Source organism: Hemicordylus capensis, chromosome 1 (genome assembly GCF_027244095.1).
Source record: "Hemicordylus capensis ecotype Gifberg chromosome 1, rHemCap1.1.pri, whole genome shotgun sequence".
NCBI classification, from domain to species: Eukaryota; Metazoa; Chordata; class Lepidosauria; order Squamata; family Cordylidae; genus Hemicordylus; species Hemicordylus capensis.
In genome coordinates this window covers 448,206,830-448,222,272 of record NC_069657.1, presented here as the reverse complement: position 1 = coordinate 448,222,272, position 15,443 = coordinate 448,206,830, and positions in this window count along the sequence as shown.

Below are 15,443 nucleotides of genomic sequence, written 5' to 3'. Positions count from 1 at the left end.
CGACCAACTATGCCCTTGTGGAAGGGATTCTCATGAGAAAGAAAGGATCTTTCATGAGGCCCATAAGAGGAAAGGCACAGCTTCGAGACTTGATGCACTCCAAAAGGCAGATGACGGCTCCATAGCCAGCAATGGAGGAGCTCGAGGAAGCTAGAGGCTGAGCCAGGGAAGGAGATGGGCAGGATTTGTGCCACAACAGCCTGAGGCCATCTCCATGGGAGTGATAACAGAAGCACTTCATCACCCCACATAAATTATATCTCATCTTTCCATTAAAAGCATAATGCCCAAGTCAATTCACGGCAATCAAAAGATGTGAATCATTGCTCACTAGCATCTGATATTTAACTCCCAACTTACTTTATGTACTTTAGTACATAAGCTAGCTGTGTGAGATTGCAGCTTGCCAAACGCTACCCTCGGCATTCACAAGGGCGCCCTGGCTGCTGGCTCACACAATCAGCCACTGCACAATTTCAAACCAACATAAGTAAGTCAGTCTTCAAAGTGCCACAATTCTCTTTGTCTTTCTTTGCAGGTTGTACTGCTGTGGTCTCACAGGTGCCGTGTGCAAGTACCGGGCCTCTGTTCTGGCAAGAAGTGAGGCCCTGATGGAGCCGAGCCTAGGGAAGAACAAGCTGAGTGATGGAGGCATCAGGCACACTTCATGGTACTGGGGAAGTCACACTGTAGCCTGCAGAGGCTGGCGTCTGTTCTACCACAAGGGCATCATGAAATGCATGAAGACTCGAGTCATGTCATTATGCATTAGTCCTTTAGTAAAGTATGCCATCAAGTTGATTTCGCTGCTGCCTGATATAGGTGTTTCCCATAGTCTGGGAAACATACCAGCATGGATTTGAACCAGCAACCTCTTGCTCCCTAGGCAAGTTACTATGTAAGGAAGCCCTAATTCCCTTTTTTAAACAAAGAAAAGCAGCTTGATGAGAGGGTGATTTGGAATGGAGAAGCAGCCAGGTGAAGGACTACTCAGTCCTCTCCCCTGCGGAGTTCCAAATGGATGTTTCCCCTTTCCAGAAAAACACAAAAAATACATGTGGAATCTTAACAGGGAGGACAGCAGCTTGGAGAAAGATTTGGAGTGAAAAAGCTCTTGGATAGGAATGGCTTCAGCCCGCGTGTCCTCCATTTCCCTGCTACAATTTCCCCTCTCCCACAGCGGCACTCCTTGTTTTAAAGTACTAGCATTGGAGCTTTGTTACATGTGTTGCGGGGAAAAGTCCTCTGGAACTGTGCCCTCCTGTTTGATTCAGCCACTTGCGTTCATCCTTCTATCACATGGATAGAGAATGGGGCGTCTTACCAGAACCAAAGAGGATTAGACAGAGTTCCCACAATTATACTTGTTGCCTGACTATATGAAGTCAAATGCAGCAAGGATGTGTGCTCAAAATAAGCTTTTTATTTCTTGATCAAGAAAGGCAGAGTACAGTCAGTAACGGTCTGGTTGGTACTACGCACTGAAGCTGTGCAGTTGTCCAGTTTATATGGTTTCAAGCAGACAAGCATATCAGTAAAGCAATTAATACATGCACTGGCAATTAAACATACACATTCCAGAGGTGCTATTTAGAGCCTGGGCCTTTCTGATACTCCCTATCAGTATCTAGTGCCAGGGATGTCTATTTTTCCTTGAGTAAGGGATCTGGCTAATGGACTAGTTGCATACCTATGTTATGTATCTTCCGACAGGTTCTGGCATTTGTTATTTCTGGCCTCCTATCTCACATTCTTGAGAGGGGCCCCACACTTTTCCTGACCCAAACAATGTTCTTGTTTCAAGCCTAGCGGCCCTTTGTGTTATTTTAATAGTCTTAACCAAACTTTGAATCAAACTCTTATACACTTATTTGTAGGCCTGGATTAAACAATTCCATATCACATGCAGATAGGGATAATGTATCTTTAACCCTAAGAAGCGTCACTGTAAGAATAGAAGAAGAACCCTGCTAGATGGTAATCATGGCTGGTCATGTCCAGCATTTGTCACAGGAAATGTGTGGGTGGGGTGGAGGCTGGGGGCAGGCAGATGCCTCTGGGAAACCCCAACAAGGACATTGCATGATAGCTTTCCCCTGCTGTTGCCCTCAAAACTGGTATTCAAAGGTATACTGCCTCTGAACATAGAAGCTCCCCATAGCCATCATGACAAATATCCAGTAGGAGGAGAGTTGGTCTTCTGAAAGCAACTTTTTGCTAAGCAGGGTCTGCCCTGGTTTGAATATGAAGGGAAGAGATGTGTAAGCACTGTAATATATTCCCCTCAGGGATGGGGCTGCTCTGGGAAAAGCAAGAGGTTCCAAGTTCCCTCCCTGGAAGCATCTCCAAGATAGGGCTGAGAGAGACTCCTGCTTAAAACCTTGGAGAAGACGCTGCCAATCCGTGTAGACAATACTGAGCTACATGGACCAGTGTTCTAACTCAGTAGAAGGCAGCCTCCTACTGTATGTTCCAGTGATATTCCTCTGTTCCTATGTGAATTTCTCTAATGAAAGACAAGAATAGCCCAAATATACCATTTGTCTAAAACATGACACACACATCAAGAATGCAGGTGCTCTAAAGCCCGGTTTTTATTTAGCATGAAGAGGAAGATGCTTGGAAACTGATGGAATCAGCTGCATAAGGACGTGTATCTGTGTTAGCAGGCAGGGTTGCTAATTAAGCAGGAAGCTCTGGATCAATGAATGCTCAGGCCACGGATGTAACCCAGAGATCCATGGTTAAAAACCAATGGCATAGCGTTACCTGCGCAAAAGAAAGAAGACTTTCAGATTATCATTTTTAAGTTGTTATATCAATAATCAATAGTTACAAAATGAGTATATGCCTATCCAAATCTCACACTCTCATTTAAATAAAAGTTGTAGGGGACCACATATAACTGCCTTGAATTATATTCTGCACCATCCTATGAAGCATGTGGGACAGGCACTAATTGCAGAAGGGGCAGTTTGGATGAACAGCAGAGGAACCTGTTTGGGGGGAAGTTCATCATTTGGGTGCCGTCATGGAGAAGGTTTTTCATCAATAACCCCCTGCCCAAGGTCTGGAGGAAAGGCCTGTAGGGAAGATCTTAACTGATAAGCAGGTTCATGTGAACAGAGATGTTCTTTTAGATCAGGGCTGCCCAACCCTCCTGCAGAGGTTGGACTACATCTCCCATCATCCCTGACTATTGGCCACTGTGGCTGGGGGAGATTGGAGTGGTAGGGCCAAGATGGTGCAGCCCTGCTTTAGATGTAATGAAGATCACTTTTTACGTTCTCCCATTTTAACCCTCTTAGAATTAGGGGGTCCTTATCTGGTACTTGATTCTAAATCAACTCATTTCAAGTTTTTATTTCCTATATTGTTCAAAAAGCTCAGAAGTACTTATAGATCCAGGCATTAGTAAGAGATAGATTATTATAATTTATTCAATTTCTATACTGTCCTTCCAAAAATGGCTCAGGGTGGTTTACACAGAGAAATAATAAATAAATAAGATGGATCCCTGTCCCCAAAGGGCTCACAATTTCAAAAGAAACATAAGATAGAGACCAGCAACAGTCACTGGAGGTACTGTGCTGGGGGTGGATAGGTCCAGTTACTCTCCCCCTGCTATATAAAGAGAATCACCACGGTAAAAGGTGCCTCTTTGCCAAGTTAACAGTGGTAACTTAGATAAAGGATAAGAATTTCACATGCTAATTTTGTCTAAAGCTGGACCAAGTATTTCACCCAATAGAAAATCCAGGGGGAACAGGGGGGTACATGACTTGTCCCCTTAGCTAAGCAGGATCTGCCCTGGTTGCATATGAATGGGGGACTAGATGTGTGAGCACTGTAAAATATTCCCCTTCGGGGATGGAGCCGCTCTGCGAAGAGCAGAAGGTTGCAAGTTCCCTCCCTGGCACCATCTCCAAGATAGGGCTGAGAGAGATTCCTGCCTGCAACCTTGGAGAAGCTGCTGCCAGTCTGTGTAGACAATACCAAGCTAGATGGACCTATGGCCTGATTCAGTATATGGGAGCTTCCTATGTTCCTTTGCAAAATGTCCTGGATTTTGTCTCTGTATGGCTCGCTTTGCCACCCAATGTGGGTCATTTTGTTCCAAAAGGAAGTTTTGGATGATTTTTCACTTAGTCCTGAAGAGCTGTTTAAAAAGAAGAAGAAGAATAGGTTGGTATTTTCAAGCCAGAAAATCACCATTCCTATTAGACTTTGTCATGCTTATTTCAGAGCAAAACAACACAAAAAAAACCAGGAAGCATACACTAAAATGTCGGCAAAAAGGAGACCACATCTCAAGATGCTTTGGAATGTATGTGGTCCTTTTATTATTTATAGATATTATATGCCCGATGCGTTTCAGCCACAAGGCTTTTTTCAGGGGCTGCCATATACTGTAACCTTACAAGATATCTCTGTTGAAAACTGACTGCCACAAGCAAGGAACTTTCAAAGAGACCTCTTGTAAGGTTACAGTATATAACAGCCCCTGAAGAAAGCACTTATGGCTGAAACGCATCGGGTATATAATATCTACAAATAATAAAAGGACCTCATACATTCCAAAGCATCTTGAGACGTGATCTCCTTTTTGCTGTTATTTCAGAGCAAGGCATATTTAAGTCCCACTGATTTTATGGAGAGAAATTCAAGCATAACTCTACCACTACAGTCAGTGTAAATTTAGAGTTCTTAACTCGGCTGGACCAAATAGTTGATTTAACTTCTGTAAAAAGAACTAAGAAATTTTTTCCAGCATTAAATTGCCTAAATGTAGAGTGGTGGTTTGGATGAAACGGATTCCCCACCTGAAGAACCACTGGGGGGACATCAGCGAGTCCACAAAAAACAACAGGGGGGGGCGCATCTCCCTTTTAATCACATAGGCCAGAAAGGTATTGTCCAAAACAGGCAAAGGGGGCTCCAAAAGCACTCCTCACCCATGGCGCTATGACTCCTAGGGCCAGCCTGTGCATATACTGTAATTTTGGGTAGAAACACTGTGGCGGGAACATTTTTGAAAGTTTTTTTTCACTGCTTGTGGCATTTACGCCGATTCAACGGTTATGTGCAAATTCGGGGTCAAGCTGGAAAAGTGCTTCCACCAATGCGGCAGTTACATGAGATTTCCGGGTGGGATTTCTGGCGGCGTTTTTGCGGCGGCGGGGATGGCATAAGTGCTACATTGCTAATTTCAAGCTGAGAGTTGTGCTAAGAACAGAACAGATCGGAAATAGAGCTGCAGCCTGTGAATTTGAAGTGGATGAACACTGCATTTGTAGGGGGAAATCAGAAAAAGACGACCCGGCAAGTGTGCCGAAATCAAAACGTGCATGGAGAAGTGGTGTTGCAGCCTGGCCTGATCTGGAGAATTACCTCGAGGAGTGGATTAAAGAGCAGAGAGAAAAAGGACTGCCAGTCTCTACTGTGAGACTCCACCTACAAGCAAAATTAATGGCACAGCAAATGGGAATCACTAACTTTAAAGGTAGCCCATGTTGGTGCTATAGATTTATGAGGCGAAAGAATTCATCTGTGCTCACTAAAACAAGAATGGGACAGCAGCTGCCAAAGGACTGGTGGGGCGGGGGGCGGAATCAGCGTATTTAAAGTTTGTTGCAACCTCTATTGATCCAGAATGCGGCAGCCAGGCTTGTCTCTGGGTCATCCTAGAGAGACCATATTATTCCCATATTGAAGGAGTTACACTGGCTGCCAATATGTTTCCGGGCAAAAGACAAGGTGTTGGTTATAACCTATAAAGCCCTAAACAGCTTGGGCCCTGGGTTTTTAAGAGAACGTCTTCTTCGTAATGAACCCCACCGCCCATTGAGATCATCAGAAGAAGTCCGTCTGCATTTGCCACCGGCTCCTCTGGTGGCTACTCAGGGATGGGCCTTCTCCGTTGCTGCCCCGAGGCTTTGGAATGCGCTCCCTAGTGAAATAAGAGCCTCCCTATCTCTGATAGCTTTGAAAAAGTCTCTAAAGACGCATTTCTTCACCCAGACTTTTAAGTGATATTGTTTTGATTGTTTTAATGTTGTTTTTAGAATATTGTTTTAAAATTTTAAAAAAATTGTTTTTGTTTTTAATTAAGGTTTTACTTTTAATCTTGTTGTAAACCGCCCAGAGACATAAGTTTTGGGCGGTGTAAAAATATGATAAATAAAATAAAATAAATATTGAGCGGGGGACAGGAATTGTATATTAGATAATCTGAAAATGCTGAAAGCGATGCAACTGACCTTTCACAAGTGGATGAAAATGACGAGGATGCAGCCCATCCTGAAAAATTTGATGAGAACTTGTTAAACCTTTTTATTTCGGAGAGCGATAATTTGGACTTTGAAGGTTTCCTTTGAAGTGCAATTTAAAATTTATAATTTTTGGAATGTGTTGCGGCTGCAGCAGGGTTGGAGCTTGCCACATCCCTGCGCATCCCCCTGGTCCATTTACAGGAATTAATAATATAGATGAATTATGAATGACCAGTGTAGTGTAGTGATCCTGGTGTGAAATAGGGATTGTTGGTGCCTATTTCACACCAATGGTCATGGTCTGAAGTCCCCTCTCCATCTAAAGGCATCTGACTGTACAATGCTGGAGTAGAGGAACCTTGGTCTGAGCCACAAGACAATTAGGGGCAAGCCTTCCATGAGGCAGGCTGAGGTGGTCGCACCAAGCATGGGTGCAGGGAGAGACACGGCCACAAGGGGCACTGCCCCACCATCAACTGCCATTGCCCTTCCTTGTCCTGCTGGGGCATTCTTGCTGTGCATTTGCCCCTCGTTGCTCCACTTGAGCACAGCTCTCGCCCTGCCCCAGTTGAGATAGGAATGCCACTGCCACCACTGGGCTTGAGGCAGTGAGCATGAATTCTCCTGTTTGCTAAGCAAGGTCTGCCTTGGTTTGCATTTGGATGTGAGTGCTACATGTGAGTGCGGCGACTCCTGCATAGGATGCGTGCATGTAAGTGCTGTAAGATATTCCCCATGAGGGATAGGGCCATAGCTCAGCGGCAGAGCATCTGCTTGCGTGCAGAAGGTTCCAAGTTCTGTCCCTGGCAGTGGCATAGCCAGCTTCCCAGCAGCTGGGGGACAAAGTGCAGCCGCCTCCATGTTTTTCCATTGCACGCACAAAGCGCACACGTGCCCCCAAGCCACGCCCCCTGCAGATGACATCAGATGTAAGGGGCGGGGCAATTAGCCTAGTCCAGATTTCCCCTCCGGGAGCACAGAGATGTGCCCAGACAGCTGCCAAAGCAAGGTGGCCCGGAGGGAGCCGGTACGGGGGGCACTGCACTCCTCCTCTCACCCACTCCCTGGCTTGGTGCTCGGCATCCACCTCCTGCTGCAGCTGCTGTGCAGACTCCTCAGCTTTTTTGGCCACTTGCTGCGGCATTTGGCCGGCAGGCTGGAGGGGCTGCTGGCCCAGTATCGGCCTGCCTCTCTTTCCACCCAGCAGGAAATGCAGCGCACGTCGGAAAGTGAGGGGGCCCTGCGCACTCCTCCTCCTCTCTGTTCCTCTCTGGTCCCGGCTCTGCCCATTCTGCGTTGCCTCCAAAAAACTCTTATCAAAGATTAAATCCAACCCATTTCAACCTTCTCCAAATTTAATAGGGGAGGAGAGCTGGGCTCGTGGTAGCAAGCATGAATTGTCCCTTTTGCTAAGCAGGGCCCACCCTGGTTTGCATTTGAATGGGAGACATGTGAGCACTGTAGGTTATTCCCCTCAAGGGATAGGGCCGCTCTGGGAAGAGGATCTGCATGCTTGCATAAAGAAGGTTCCAGGTTCCCTCCCTGGCATCTCCAAGATAGGGCTGAGAGAGATTCCTGCCTGCAACCTTAGAGAATATGCTGCCAGTCTGTGAAGACAATACTACATGGACCTATGGTCTAGGCCAGCTTCCTATGTTAATATTTTTATTCTGTTCAAACCAAAAGCTTATTGGGAAAGTTCCTTCTCAAAATACCAATAAATGTTGTGCAAAATGTCTGAGTATGAAGGCTCAGAGAGCCACAGACGCAAGTAACTGTAACTTCAGACCACAGTGACAAAGTTTCTTCTTTGCTGACAAACCATAAGCAGCAAGTGGCATACCTCAAAATGCCTTCATCTTTCCACCAGTTTCTGCCTAGCAGCTCTGTGAAGTAACACAAGTCAGGCAGAGATGCTTCTGATGAAGTTGTCATCACTGCATAGATATAAAACATATTCTAAAACAACAGCATGCTTTGATGCTTACAAACGTTCAAAATACATGATCAAAGAGTCCAGAATAATCACCCAATTTATTTTAGAATCAATGTACAAATGTATTTCTAAAAATCCTGACAGAGTAAACAACACTCATAATAAAATCAAAATACCATTCAAATTTTTTAAAATAGCCAGTATTTCAACCCTGAGGTTTAGCTTTGTGATTCTGCAAAGAATAGACAAGAGACATGGGCACTTTTTTGTTTCAAGAGTCTTCATGCTCATATTAAGAAGTTGTCCATTAAATGGCTGTTTTATAGCTGCTTCCCTCATAGAGACAAAGGAAACGTATGTAGATTTAAAAGAAAAAGGTAAAGTGTGCCATCAGGTCGATCTCAACTCCTGGCACCCACAGAGCACTGTGGTTTTCTTTGAATACAGGAGGGGTTTACCATTGCCTCCTCCCACGCAATATGAGATGATGCCTTTCAGCATCTTCCTATATCGCTCCTGCCCAATATAGTACCAGCGGAGATTTGTTTTAATGGCTGTTTTTATATGTTTTTAGCTTGATGTTTTTTATTGCTTTTTTATTGTATGTTTTAATTTTTGTAAACCGCTTTGGGGTTGTTTTTTTAACGAAAGGTGGTATAGAAATGTAAAAATAAATAAAATAAATAAACCGGCAACCTTCTGCTTGTTAGTCAAGCATTTTTCCCCACAGCACCACGTTCTGGCCTAACTGCCTAGGGATGCACATGCCAGGCAGTATATAAATATGATGATACATACCCACAACAGTGAAATCGATGAAGCATCATGGAAAGGTTTTAAAACATGGAGGATTCTTCAACATTTTGTATAGTTTTGCCTTCCTTCTCCAAGATCACCAAGTTTAGTTCAGTTTATTGTGACAGCCATAGACCAGCACAAGATCACCAGATGGATTTGTAGGCCAGGTGTATCCTTCGATGACTGTAGGTTGCCTGTACTGTGAGTTGTCAGAGGATTGTGTGTCTGGGGCAACTAACTTGCAAGCTAGGCATGCATGCTCAAGGCAAGCTAGGGCACAAGTGGAAATCTTGCATGAAGGCCTGGAGGGAATTATGGAGGAGGACTAGGGAGCCCCACTCATGCTGAAGCCTCTTTGTCATACCATGCAGTTTCAAGCTGTCTCGGACCTGTCTCTGGAGAAACTGAGCCCAGACTCCTAAGAACTCAAGAGCAGCTCTTTGGCATCTGAGAGAGTGGGGAGGAACTGGGCAGAACTGCACATGGGGCCTCTGCATGGCATGTACCCAGCCCCCTGAGGAATGACAAGTGGCAAAGGTGTACAGACATGCCTGTCCTGTCTACATCCCCTTTGGGCACAAATGGCAGGAAACATTTCCAGGGCTAGGCACAGGCCTGTGGCCAAGGAGGACCAACTCTGGGAGAAGCTGCCTGGACATCAATACTGCACATCTCCAAGAGTGTGAAGCAACAGCTGGGAAAACTTTGAACTGCACCAGCACCTCCATACATTTCATAGCTAAGTGGTGTCAAATCTTCGTCAGGGTTTTTGTCCTTTTGTGGAGAACACCTGGAGTCAGGGGTGTGACTGTCATGGGGAGGAAGTGTTAAAAGAGCACAGGCCATCCTAGCTGTCCCCAAGAAACGGGGCCACTGAGCAGAGTCACTTTTACCCCTGGACTTCAGAGCATAGGTCCAGGGCCTCTGCAGCCCCTGGAGGCCACAAATCCTCTGTAGTCTGTCCCAGGTGGTTTTGTCACTCCCTCATTCTCAGATAGCAAGGAGGAAGGGGAAGCTGACAGCCCTTCAGCCGATGCAGGAGTGCCTGAGGGGCAGAGGTGGCTGAGGCAGGTCCGGCTGATGTTTCAGAGCAGGTACAGCAGTCTGAGGCAGCAGAGACAGCGACAGACGAACCGGAGGATAAGCTGTGCAGGCAACCCCCACTGACTCCACAGCAGAGGCACGTCACAAGACGGCGGACACAGCTGGAAACCATCAGGAGAAGTAAGTGCCTCTTGCAGAGGGCTGATAAGCCTTGAATCCCTGCCAGCTGAGAGTTATCAACTTGGACTATAAAGCACGTCTACAGCTTGCAGTTAATCACTGGAAGACAATGTTTGTCATCCCTGGTGTCAACAGCTTTCAGCCTGAGTCAGAAAGAGAGATATTTCCAAGCCGTGTCTTGCTTCTGCAACCCAGTTTGGTCTTTTGGTGAACTATCATCCTAGACTTCCCTACCGGGTGGCCAGATTGCTGACAGGTTTGGTCACCCAGCAATTTTCAGGGGAGGGGACCTCCAACGGCTTTTAAGTAGAGGCTCCAAAACTATCTAGGTGCACCTCTGCCACCGAGGCCCCTTCACCTTCCTACCCTGCAGCCACCACCGTGGCCCCACAAGGTCAATCACCACCACCACCACCCTCTTTATTCTCCAGCTGGGGTACCTCTTCTGCTTCTGCCACCAATGCCAATCTTTGTATTGAAGTCACAGCTGCCATTTCCTGGCCAGCTTACTGAATGGGCTGAAAGCAGCACACCCAACCACTTCTTGCCCTGCGAGCCGACAGAGAAATGGTCCGTGTGCATGCACACTGATGCCAAACATGCAGCACGTTGGCATCACATGAAGGAAAGCAAACACAAGGAGCACCAGAGACAGACTTTCATATTTCGCTGATTGCTTACCTGTGCAAGAGAGACCTCCAGCCTACAACTGCAACAGTATGAAATAAACAGTTCTTTGTGAGTGTCAGCAGGCATGTTCATAAAGGTGATCTGGTTGTCATAGTATACTTGGACTTCCAAAAAGCTTTTGACAAGGTTCCCCACCAAAGGTTCTTGAGGAAACCTAGCAGTCATGATTCCATGATCCCGAGGGGACAGGTTCACATGTGGACTGGTAACTGGTTGAAGAACAGAAAACAGAGGGTAGGAATTAACAGACCTTTTTCGCAATGGGAAGAAGTAAGAAGTGAGGTCTCCCAGTGATATGTACTGGGACCAGTGCTCTTTAACTTGTTCATAAATGATCCTACAAAGTTGGGCTAAGCAGCAAAGTGGCCAAACTTGCAGATGACACTAAACTATTTAGGCTAGTGAAAACCAAAACAGATTGTGAGGAGATCCAAAAGGATTTCTCCAAACTGGGGGAGTAGGTCACAAAGTAGTAAATGCAGTTCAATGTAAGCAAATATAAAGTGATGCACATTGGGGGGGGGGAGCCCAACTGCACATATATGCTGATGGGATCTGAACTGTCAGTGACTGACCAGGAGAGAGATCTTTGGGTTGTTGTGGGCAGCTCATTGAAAGTGTTGATTCAGTGCATGGCAGCTGTGAAAAAGGCAAATTCCCTGCTAGGGATCATTATGAAGGGGGTTGAAAATAAAAATGCTAATATTAGAATGCTCTTATACCAATCTATGGTGTGGGATGCTGCCTGACAGTCCTCAGCCCTCCCTCCTGGAGAAGGTTCATTTTGCTTAAAGCCAAAATGAGTCCTCTGATCAGGAGCCAACAGCATATCAATGAGGTGGGGGGTGCAGAAGAGGAAGAGGGATGAGCAAATTCTTGCTAGCCAAGGGCTCCCCCTTCCCTAAGGGCCCAGGGACGTTTCCCCCACATTGTGCAATTATGCTCCTAAAAGAATCAAACCAATGTCCCACATGAACTAAGGTGAGACCTACCTCACAGGGTTGTTGTGTGAATAAACATGTACACTGCTCTGGGCTCCTTGGAGGAAGAGGGCTATCAATGCAAATAAATAAATAAAATATATTGGCGAGTGGTTGCAATTTTTCTTTCATCCAAAAACAATGTGCACGCCTATCCTCCACCCGCTTCACCTATCTCTGGACAGGTGCTCTCCCTAGATATTTTTAATGCAGGATAAAGAAGAGATGAGCTTCTGCAAAACCTGTGAAGCCTGCTATGATCTCATGCACAAGCATACAAGTATTCAAGCTTGCACCACTGAAGATATGGGAAATGAATTAGGAGAAGCAGAGGCGTAACTATAGGGGGGCAGGGGGGGCACGTGCCCCAGGCACCATCTTTTCTGGTCACGTGGGGGGCACCGCCATGACAAAAAAAAATTTTTTTAATTTTTTTTTTGTTGTTGTTAATACAAATGTTTCCTGTTCAGTGCAACAGTGCTGCAGCAGTCAAGGGAGCGCATCGGCGCCCCCTCCCCCACGAGCGGTCCCTTCCGCGCCGCCCACGGCCCCCCCGCATTGCTTTGCTGGCGCCTGGCGGCCAGTTAGTGGCCTAGCTTGGCAGCGGCAGCAGGCGCTTGTGAGGCAAAACCTAAGTATAATGTAGTATGTTGGGGGGGCGGGGGGGCGCCATTTCAGTGCTTGCCCCGGGCGCCGTTTTCCCTAGTTATGCCTCTGAGGAGACGGCATCATGGTAGCAGAGCCTAGTGGAACCACAGAGTCCCAGGAAAAGCATGGGGGAGGAAGTCCAATCTCTTTGCTCAGACAGGTTCAATGCTTGCCCTATTTGGGGTGGGGCTTCCTGGATGTCGCCTTGGCCTGTGGCTGCAACAACAACCCATCCAGCAATATCAACAGAGCACAGAGAGAGGGCTTTCTTCTCCCTCTGCTTGTCTAGATCAGTTGCCAGCGTATTCCCCTTAAAGCATCTCATTTGAAATGAAAGAGAAAAGGGGGATTTTGAGGGTGAAAAGCCCTGCAGGTCTGCTCCATCAGGTCTAGCTCCCTTTTCATGATGTACCTCTCCATGGGAAAGATGACCACCAGGATGGGCCTTTTTCCATTTTCAACATGAAAGGGGCTTCAGTGCTGTTCCATAAGACTACACATTCCATGCAAGCATATGTAAAGTAAAGTTGTGCCGTCAAGTTGGTGTCGACTCCTGGCGCCCACAGAGCCCTGTGGTTTTTCTTGGTAGAATACAGGAGGGGTTTACCATTCCTCCCACGCAGTATGAGATGATGCCTTTCAGCATCTTCCTATATTGCTGCTACCTGATATAGGTGTTTCCCATAGTCTGGGAAACATACCAGTGGGGATTTGAACCAGCAACCTCTTGCTCCCTGGGCAAGTTACTATGTAAGGAAGCCCTAATTCCTTTTTTAAAAAAGAAAAGCAGCTTGATGGGAGGGTGATTCAGAATGGAGAAGCAGCCGGGTGAAGGACTGTTCAGTCCTTTCCCCACCGACTCCGCCTCTGCTCCTGCTCCTGCTCTCCTTCCCCAGCACTTTCTCCCCGGCGGAGTTCCAATTGGAATGTTTCCCCTTGCAAAAAATGCATTTGGAATCTTAACAGGGAGAAGAGCAGCTTGGAGAAAGATCTGGAGTGGACAAGCTCTTGGAAAGGAATGGCTTCAGCCCTCGTGTCCTCCATTTCCTTGCTACAAATTCCCCTATCCCACAGCGGCATTTCTTGTTTTAAAGTACTAGCATTGGGGCTCTGTTCCATGCAGATAGGGATAGTGTATCTTTCACTCTAAGAAGCATCGCTGTAAGAATAGAAGAAGAACCCAGCTGGATGGCAATCATGGCTGGTCATGTCCAGCATTTGTCACAGGAAATGTGTGGGTGGGGTGCAGGCTGGGGGCAGGCAGAAGCCCCTGGGAAACCCCAATAAGGACATCACATGATAGCTTTCCCCTGCTGTTGCCCCCATAACTGGTATTTGGAGGTATACTGCCTTTGAACATGGAAGCTCCCCACAGCCATCATGACCAATATCCAGTGGGAGGAGAGCTGGTCTTGTGGTAGCAAGCATGGATTGCCCCCTTTGCTAAGCAGGGTCCAGCCTGGTTTCCCTTTATTATTGTTATTTATTATTTATTTAATATATACACTCCCTGACTCCAAAGGCTCTAGGCAGTTCACAAAAATAAACCTAATAAAAACAAGATAAAACAAACTGTTAAAACAGCAATTAAAAAACATAAAACATCCAGAGATTACTAAAAGCCTGGCTAAAAAAAATGTGTCTTAAGGGCTATTTAGGAGGCTGGTAAAGCTGTTAAACCACAAATGTCTACAGGGAGCACATTCCACACCCCTGGAGCGACTATAGAGAAGGACCGCTCCCAAGTCACCACCAGAGGAGCTGACGGTAAATGGAGATGGACATCTCTCGATGGACTTAACGTGCGCTGGATGCATGCATGATCATGCTCACTGCATGTGAGCATTGTAAGATATTCAACTCAGTGATGGGGCTGCTCTGAGAAGGTTCCAAGTTCCCTCCCTGGCATCTCCAGGTAGGGCTGAGAGAGAGAGTCCTGCCTGCAACCTTGGAGAAGCTGCTGCCAGTCTGTGTACACAATACTAAGCTAGATGGACCAATGGTCTGACTCAGTATAAGGCAGCTTCCTATGTTCCTGTGATATACCTCTGTTCCTCTGTGAATCTCTCTAATTAAAGAGAAGAATAGCCAAAATATATCCTCCATCTACCCTTTGTCTAAAACACAACAGACACATCAAGAATGCAGGTGCTCTAAAGCACGATTTTTATTTCGCATGAAGAGGAAGATGCTTGGAAACTGATGGAATCAGCTGCATAAAGACGTGTATCTGTGTTAGCAGGCAGGGTTGCTAATTAAGCAGGAAGCTCCAGGTCAATGAAAGCTCAGGCCTTGGATGGAACCCAGGGATCCACAGTTGAAAACCAATGGCATAGCGTTACCTGTGCAAAAGGGGAAAAAATACTTTTAGGTTCTTTTTAGTTTCAAGTTATTATATCAACAAGCAATAGTTGCAAAATGAGCATATGCCTGTCCAAAAGCTCACGCCCTAACTTAAATAAAAGTTGGAGGGGGAACCTCACAGAACTGCTTTGGATAATATTCTGCTCCACTATATAAAGCATGTGGGGTAGGGGCTAATTGCTCAGGGGGGCAGTTGGGACAAAGGGTTAAAAAAAAACCCAAAGGAGGTAAAGCAGTAGGACCAGCAGGGACTTTTACACACATGGCTTTTCACTCACATCTCCTCCAAATGGGAGGGTGTGAGTTCACATATCTGCCAGATTTACCCCAAAGTCACTGTGAGCTGCTGGGGAGGACCTCACATCCCTCTATTTGCAGTGGCTTAAAAAAACCACCGATGCTTCAGGTATGCCCCAATGCTTCTCCCATAATGTGTGGAGGGGCCATTGCCGACAATTCGGCTTTTTTCCCCAAAAAATTTGCACTTTCGTGGGTTTTTTTAAAAAAAACTTGGGTGAATTGCTGGAACAA